Source organism: Channa argus, chromosome 19, assembly GCF_033026475.1.
Source record: "Channa argus isolate prfri chromosome 19, Channa argus male v1.0, whole genome shotgun sequence".
NCBI classification, from domain to species: domain Eukaryota; kingdom Metazoa; phylum Chordata; class Actinopteri; order Anabantiformes; family Channidae; genus Channa; species Channa argus.
In genome coordinates, this window is record NC_090215.1 from 18,067,033 (window position 1) to 18,076,772 (window position 9,740).

A 9,740-nucleotide genomic window follows, 5' to 3' on the forward strand; every position below is an offset into this window, starting at 1 on the left:
GACACGTGGAACATGCTCAGCAATGTTTTCGCTTATGTGCTCGTGGACCTTGAACACGACTGGAAGTTTATCCAAATTATTTCTGAGATTCAGCAGATGGACACAGAAAAGCCCAAGGAACTTTGGTTCGGATAGGATAATAACGATCTAAGCCTCATGCTAGAAATGTCAGCGCATCACTCCAGGCTTTATGTCCAAAGAAAATCAAAGGTTCGAATCATTTATTTATTTATTTGTTCTTTAACCTCAGGGGTGAACGTGTATTTTCACACCTGGACACAGTTGTGTCAAGATCATAGGCATGTTCTCTTCTCTTTTGCTTGGGATTTGTGTTCAGTTTTTCCAGCACGTGTACTGCTGTGAACAGCGCTATGGAAAGATGCTAGTTATTGAGACGAGAAGAGACTGTGGGATGTCTGTGTTGAGCTACAGGCAACCCGTGGAGCTTTTTATCTGGCTGTGCAACCTGGCCGGATGGCATTCTCTTGGCACGTTGTCCTTGTGACTGGCCACTTGGCTTGTGGCCCAGGGATATTTGGCTCCCTGTGCATAGCACAATCACCCCATCCCCCTAATTCCCTACTTTACTTCTCTCTCTATCTCTCTTTCTCACTCTCATTGGCCACTTGCCTAAGGACAACTGCAGTGCTTTGTGTGGCCTAGCAGGTCTCTTTTTACTGGCTTCATGGCCATGGCTGGAAGTAAGGCGCCATGATAGCTACAGACAACTACACAATTATGCAACACATTCAGTCAGTCACTGTAAGGTGGCTTTTTGCAATGCATGAGGCCCTATCATCTGTGACTTACCAAGGCACCAGTGTAATTCAATTGTAGAGATGGCCTTGGTGGTGCAGAATCAAGGGACATACAACAGCTTATTATCTACCTCTCTGACTGTCTATCAAATTGATAGCTCACTCTTAGTGGCATCTCATTGACATTGTGTTGAATGTCCTGTGTCTGCCCTGCTTAATTGAACACAGAATTACCCTATTTGGACACGCTTAGCAGAATGGAGCTTAACGAACGTAGAAAGTAGAAGATAAGATCAGGGTTGACCTCTGGAACACATTCCATACACAAAGGGCAGAGCCTGCAGTTTCAGAGATTATCCATCGGGGGTTGTATGAACATTTTGCAATCTGACAAACAGTGGCACTGCAGAATACGCATAGAAAACCCAGTGGCAGTTTGCCGTAATCCATTTTCAACGTAGAACCTCTGTTTTTCATTGGTACTGTTAAATGGCTAAATTACAGAGACTGGTTTGGAACTGATTAGAGGTCTGAAAATGTGGGGGTATTTGATGAGATTATTAGGGATTCAGTATGGGTAAGAATATATTGTCCCATATTTTGCCTCCCATATTTAGGTAAAGAGAGATTAGATGTAAGTGGACACATCTTAAAGCTTTCATGTATGTCTTTGATAGAAATGGGCTCTTCTGTTTAAATCCTTTTGTATGCAGGGTGAAAGCAAGGGCAAGTCTACGTCGGGAAATGTAATCATTCCTACAAAAGCGGTATGGTTTCTGCAGCACTTTACGAGACTAACATAAAATAATATGTCCATGATCATAAACGCTCACTGGTGCAACTCGTATAAGACGCCTAATGAAATGGCAGCCAGAGCTTTTGCAGTAATTTCAGCTCATCGTGTCGTGTGGGCAATGCTTTATCATTGTTTAACTGAAGCATTCTTTAATGAAGCATGAATTCATGGAGATATAGGTTAGATCACTGCCATTTTTCCCCCCGAATGTGGTTTCACTAAGAGCCTGCCTCTCTTATGCAGTTAAAGCCCTAAACATATTTACACAGTTACAGACGTTGTGGTTGTATTGGTGAACTTCACACTGTCCACGGAACCATTGGGATTACCCAAACACATCTAATCCTGCAAGTAGTTGTGCAAATGGAGGCACCCTCAAAACCATACTGATTGTAAAAGCATTCTGAATTACTTGTTGCTAAATCTGTAACTGCACATTGAATAACTTAGCAAAATGTAATAGTTGTCTTTCATTAAAGATTTGGTTGGGCATTTATTTATTCATTGCAAAGAATAGGATAAGGTCAATATCGTTCCAGTGTCAAAACACTCAATAGCGACTGAGACTGTTGGCTTAGAATTAAGACTGGAGACTTGGAGAAACAGCAAAAATGGCAAAGAAAACATAGCTGCCAGTCCCCAAACTCAGCACTTTGTTTTATCAGCCAGTATTTGTAATGTTGGGTAATGCTAAATAGTCAGCAGTTACTAGATGTGTTGATTGACAGGGCAATAAAGAGGACACAACAGTGTGTGCTAACTGCCATAATGATTAGCTAAGACCACCCTTTTAAAGATAAATAAAATCCTTAAAATGAAGAAAAGGGAGCAGACAGCCATAGCATAGCCAGGAGACCAGACACCCACTGGTAGAGAGCTAAGGATATTCAACCTGTGCAATAAAGAGTCAAACAAACAAACAAACAAACAAACCAATAAGTCAAACAAATACAAGACAAAATCATGCAAGCATACACCATGAAAATGTAAAGGTTAGTGAACTCCCAATCCACCACCCACCCCCATCACTGGAACCCGCCATCTTCTATGGTATTATAAAGAAGGGGAAATCAGGTTTTTCCTGCCTGAAAACAACCTGAAATCAAATCAATCCAATATTTATTGTAAACATTGGATTGATTTGATTATGGGACGATATTTAAGTAACCTCAACACAGACCATAAAAAAACAGTGTTATTATCCCAGATAAGCTGCAAGTAGGAATACAATTTATACATTTTACTTGAACATACCTTTCACAAGATGATAAAACCGCTCAACCTTCTGAGGAAGACCCACTTAAATGGTCTTTCTAAAAACACCTTACCTTGGGGTTTTTGTAACGCATGAAAATTTACTACTGAATTTAATTATTATTCCAAAATGGATCAAATTCATTATTTTTCTCCAACTTTTACAAACAATACCCCATAATGACAACGTGAAAGAAGTTGATTTGAAATCTGTACCCTTCCCCAAATCTGTGCCTCGATACAATCCCGTCTCTGTGGTCTACAGACAATTGGACTTCACGGCTTGGTTTGACATGCACTGTTAACTGTGGGACCTTATAGACAGGTGTATGCTTTTCCAAATCATGTCCTCAAGGATGATGAGTGAAAAAACAGGATGCACCAGAGCTCAATTTTGACTACGTGATTTTTGTTTTCCCAATTTTTTTCCTTCCTTTTTCTGAATTTGCAAACATTTTTGAACTAACTTCTTTCACATTGTCATTATGGGGTATTGTACTTTCTGGATGCACTGTAAATAAATGCGTCATGCAAGGTAAATACATTTTTGTAATTTTGCTCTGGCAAAATTTTAAGACTCAATCTGATTTTTCTGTTCACTGCCTCCATTGTAATTCAGACACCTACAGAATCCCTGATTGAAACATTTAAAAAACATTTCTTTGATTGTGATTGTCTTTATTCCATGTAATGTTAATGTTTTGCAATTCAGTGCTATGTACATTTCCTGCGTTCTGTCCTAAAAGTATTATTATTGTAATTAGAATAAAAAATAAAAGTATTTAAAGGTGTTTATATGCTTGAACGTGGACTTGGTTGGTTAAAATTCTTTGATACAGCTTCCATCTACATGTTCACAGACCTCTGCTGCCCTCTGCAGATGATATCGAAGGGTGTCAGACTTAACACCCCATATATAATGTTTGTATTACACAACAAAAACTATGTAGGTGTTGGACAGAAGTGTTAATGCTGCACAATCCTGCAACAGTTCCATAATATCAATGCCATAGAGGTTCCTTACTATGCAGAACAATATTTTTAAATAATAATGCTGCTTTGAGTTACGTTTGTAATTTTCCTATAGGATTCTATTTATTTCCCTCAGAATCTTCACACCAGAAAGCCACAACATCAACACCACCTTTTAGTCGTGTAGTGTACAGGAGTCTGAATTAAAATTTGAATACTGGCCATGACAGACAGCTGTCAGAACTTACAGTCTATCATAACTTGCTGTTGCCATACAGATCCCTGTCCATCACAACATTAAAAATGACGCGGCTGATTGGATTTTGGTTTTAAAAAAGTAGATATACCAAACATTTGTGAGATTGGCGATAAAGAAAGTTGTAGACCGGAGCATCTTTTTGTGTTGTGGTTTCAATCCACCAGGAGATGGAGCCAAATGTTAACCAAAGAAATCCCTTTTGACAAGGTAAGGTACTTGATTCTTGAAGCCCTGTACTGTATAACATATTGTGGATAGTCGGTCATGAATGCTTCAAGTGTTGCACTAGAAGTAACTGTGTTGAACATGTATGCCAATACACAGCACTGTGCCTTACCTGTTAATGCATGTTCGTTAATAAGAAAACCAGATCCTAATCACCATTTGATTACCAGGGATAACTAACATTACATAACATACACTGTTAAAGACCAAAATGACAAAGCAGGCTTGTGTGCACCTGTGTTATATTCAGGTTGACGGAGCAACGGTCCATTGGAAGCTAAAGTAGTGGCATTATCCATCATCTCAGGAGCCGTGTTCTCATGTGTGCATATAGACTCACCACATCCAAGATAGCATCCAGCATTTCTCTACCGCAATTACATCCCAAGAAAATTATCCAGATGGGTTTAAAATATGCAACAATTTGTTTGGTCATTAAGATGCCCATTCAGAACTGCTTTTGCTTGTAATTATAATAAACCAGGCAGTATGCCACGCCACTGATGCATTCCCTTTGTGCTCGGAGGTCATTTTCTTTTCCTACGCAAATAAAAGAATTTTTTTAAATGTTCAAATGATGAACATAACTATTAGCCAGCAGCACCAAATTCCCTTTAAAGCTTGGTCAGTGGTTCCAGTGAGTTGTGAGTATTTCATGTGTAAATACAAATTTTATTGCAGTCAAAGTAAAATATTTAAAAGACTATCATTTTATTTTTGATGGCAGTTTTACATTTATTGTAATGTTTTGTTCTTCAGTAATTAACTTTAGGTGTGTATGCAGTACTGCACTTAAGTCAGTCTGTTGGCTGCTCAATGCATTTAAATTGCAAGTTTTTGGTTGGTGCGTCTTAAGAAGTTCAATGTTTAGGTTAAGAGTACAAAGACTCCTTCTTGGCACATGGTTGTTTCAATGTGCCGGTTTGAGGTTCTTATCTGCTCTAATGTCTGGAACTGACTTGGTTATCTTTTCTTTTAGTAGGCAACCTTTATCCGTCATTTCAGTCATGATGTCAATAAACATATGGCTGACCCCACAGTTTTCACTTTGCCTTTGCTTGTTCGAGTGCTTGCTAAAAGGCATGTCTAAGTTGACGAGGCATAGGAAACAAAGCAGGTGTCATCCCATGTCAAAAACCCCAGGACTAACTAAGCCTCACAGTGTTTAGTAGCCCACGCCTGACCATGCTGTGAGTTGTCTGGCCCGTAAACAAAGAACAGTCTGTCCTAGTGTGTGCAACCTGGCTATAACTGGCCAATCTATGCCAAACCCCAAAAAATAAAAAATAAAACATCGCTGGTTGGATGGCAGCTGATTGGGGAAAAAGAAATCCTATTGTGTCTTTCATCTGACTGTATTTCCAGGCTTTCTGCAGTAGCCTTAAATAACAATTCTCTTTATAGTTTATTTTACAGCATGTTTCTGAAAACTACCTATAGAGCATGTGGGTTTCAGTGGGTAATGGAAAAATCAATTCTGCACTCAAGAGGGGCAACTGAGGCTTTACAAGTAGCCAAATGGACAGTTACGTAATCGCTATGTGTTAAAAATAATGCCCTTTCACGTTAGCCACATTAAGCCAGGGAATGTGAGAAAGTGGGTACACGGTATGCTTGTAACTTGTTTCGGGAAAGTGTTGTGATGGAAAGGACTATTTAAAATAGTCCACGCAAAGGACAAGAAGAAAAGCCTCAGGTGGTCTGCCAGTGCTGTCACATCTTTTCTGCATACCAATATTTCACCTGCATTATTGATTGCAGTACTTTGCATATTTTAGTCTCTCCCAGCCACAATAGACCTATAAAAAAACACATAATGCATTATGAATCGTGACATGAGGCCTTCTCTTATGAGCCTTGCGGGGGGCACAACAACATCCTAAAAATTAAAGTCTTGAAGTTATGGCATCAACCAGCTGTCTGCAGTCTGTGTGTGATGATCTTAGAGCAGCTGTACACAAACAAGTCAGCGTAGAGACTTAGGATATTGGAGCTGAACTCATGGTCATGAATGCACCTGTTTGTCCTTCAGAAAAGAAAAAAAAACTTTCTATGATGAAAATAAAGCAAAACGTACTCAACATCTGTTAGAAATCGATGGAAATTTCGTACAACCTTCAGCACGCAAGTACCTGTTTATCAAAAATAAATATCAGCCATTCTTGTCTTCCTTAATGCACCTCACTTGAACTAATAAAGCTGCAGTGGTCCACACTCGATTTAGCATGAGGAGTTATCTGTCATGTATTATTCCATGTGACATGCAAATGCCTTTCTTACACCAAATGGGACATGTCCTACTTAAGCTCTAATCATGCATTCACATGGGAGTAGGGTGAACAGAGAATATTTTATCTTTCTGCCTACAGAGCTAATGGATAACCTGAAGAGAATAGAAGCCCCTTTTTCTAAAGAGTGAATGAATACAGGACATTCTGGTCAAATTAGTGGTGAGACCTAAAGACATAATGGGGATACCCCATTAATGGAGTGATGGTAGGACATTCACTTGTCACTGGAGACACGTGTTGCTGCCTGCAGGTCAAATAAAGGACATTCTCTCTGAGTCATCACACTGGGCAGACAACCAAATTCTTTGTTAAACAAAGTCAATCACATTAATGTTTCATTTTCCTAAATTACATTTTAATACTGTCATTAATTGCTTTTGGACATTTAGAGTGTTAACACTCTGTGTTTCCAAGTTTCAGAACAAACTTCTCACGCACATCTCATTAATCTCTTAATGCTCAAAACTGTATGCACTTTAAAACTTGGGATGTCTGCTCTTTGTTCTTAAATCGTAGCACCTCAAATACAGGGTTATCAGGGTTTTTTGTTTGCTCGCTGTTGTTATCATTAGGCAAAACCTTGCTACTTACATCATCATTAGTAAGTGAAAGCTGATCAATATAGGGAGCATACGAGTATCTGCTGCATTCAGCAGGTCTTAACAATCTCTGGTAGTTGGGGAAAAGCAGGGCAGTCAATAAGGGCTGTGTGGCATGGAGATGCTGCAGTGTGGACAGGGCTTGAACTTAAGAGGCTTCAGAGGTTTTGCCGAATTAGGTTCTGCCTTCCCTTGTGGCTTTTCACTTTCTGAAAAATCACGGTGGAGAAAGCCATGGTCATTGCTCTCTCATGTTGGCTGTGTGTTTATGTCTTGGAAGAATGAGGTTTTTGTATTTGACTGCATTATTTTGAGATATGATCCTTACTTATAAGGTTCTCTTCATGCAGTGCCTGTAATGACCAGCCACTAAAAGCTTCACGGCACTGAGATTCATTGCTTCACTTCTATATTGGTGTGCATTACAATGTACAGATGTTCCTAATCACCACTTAATTGTTTAAATTTGTACATTAATTTACAAAGTTCAGACTCTACTTGCAAATCAAGTGTCACTTTCCTTTTAACAATGATGGATCACTTGTACAGAAGAAATTAAATGTCATGAGGTTTTGCAACATTAAACACCTAATAGAAACTCTGCTCGTTAACTATTGTGATTTCAGCCAGTATTTTATGTTTATTTAGCAATTAAACAATAGTTTTTAGAGCTTTAAGATTACTGTCTCAATCTGGAGCTTTAGCTGGATCTTTCTTTCCAGACTCCTCTTTGAAGTGATTAAAGTGATTTCTTATAGTTGGGAAATACTTAGTTGGGTCAGTATATAGAATTATACTATATATAGATTATATATATAGATTATTCAATGTTTTCTGATGTGGAACACATTTATAGTTAAGAGATTCTGTAATTTCTGTACTGCAAATACTGCTCATACTTCAGCTGTCACATTCATTAATATTGTAAGCATTGCAAACAAACAACCCTTCAAGAAAAAAACAGAAAAACATCAAACCTTTTAGGCACATGTCTTTTTTTCTTCATTTCATTAAGTCAGGGAGATGTAGGGAATGATGCACCTCATCCTGAGCCTTGGGTGTCACGAGAAATACAGATTACAGTTGAGTCTGCATATATAGGGAAACTCCCCTGAAGATCACAACACTGTTATATCACATAACACTCAATGCATTGCAACTCTTCGCATAAACTCTTTTTGTCTATTTCCGACAAATGTAATTTGCAACAGTATTGATCAACGACCAAGTTAAGGAAAAGTTTGTCCTGGCCTAATTTTCTGATGTAATGATTACATTGTTGTGTAAGTTAATAGTTAGTTTGCACATTTTAATTCAAAACTAGGTAAGTTTACCTGCTGTCTGATAAAGTGAACAAGATTAGTAAGCACATGCTGTTTACCGAACAATTTATGTTAGAGCCTATCAAGCTTCTGCATAGCTGAGCATAGTGTTATTTTACTAAAACTCTGCTCTGATGGCATTGTACAAGTGGACTGTGGCTGCCCCTATGCAATGAAGTGGCTGAAATGGGCCCTTATAGTATGTGGGTGTTCAGTGTAAGCCTTACATTCTCGCTGCAAGAAGCACCTGTATCACAGTTTCTTAAGTGGCCAGTCACAAAAATCCAGATGTGGCTGGTCTTTAAACGCTTTAGTTCCTTTCGGTCACAAAGTTCTCATTAGACTCGGGTGAGGAAGATCTATGGCTCAGATCCCTGGGAAACCACACGTAACGTACATTTAAGGTTCATTGGTTTACAGCATAAGAGGAAATACCAAATTTTGTAGTGCAGGTATTGTGCATTTTTCAATTTCTCCAAGTTTGATGTTAACACTAGTTTTATCCTAAAGTGAATCAATTCAGCAATTTTGACTAAGCCCTCTGCTTCCAGTAAAAAAACCAAAAGCTAACACATAGATGCGTCTATCAAGATTATAGAAAACTGGCTATTTCAGCTGTAAATGCCTCAGAAACCACAGCGTCCATATTACATGCACAATTCCAGGTGGCTGTGGTCCCCTGTGTGATGTTCTCTCTCTTATGGGATCAGGGGCACAACCCAAGTTTGAATTATTAAAAGGCGACTTCATCAATTTTCGACTTGCTTTCTGTGGCTGTACTTTAGGGTCCTCTAGTAGCGTCACTCATCATTAGGAGTTCAGATCATGTCATCTGGGGGGACCCTCGAAAATCAGGTTGACAATGATTACACACGACATAATATGAAGTTTCCTCCAAGTGATGTCATCTGGAGGCATTTTTCAGGTACAAGTACAGAGATATTTTCATATAGGGAAGTCAATGGAAAGTTTAATGTACATGCATTTATGTACATGTGCTACCCAAACTAGAACCAAACAAAGCAAGTTAAAAAAATTAGGGAAGGCATCCTTTCAGTCAAGTAACGGCACACTTTACATGTACATCTTACCAAATTTACATTTTTTCATACAACAAATACGCCTTTTTATAGATGTGTTCTATTTGAAATGATCAGAATGACTCATTTATGATCCCTCAATTATTGCTCACAAGCGTGTGTGTAGTTTGTGCCGCAGTTATTCCCAAGACTCCGACTGCATGAAATAAAGGGCTATTGTGTGT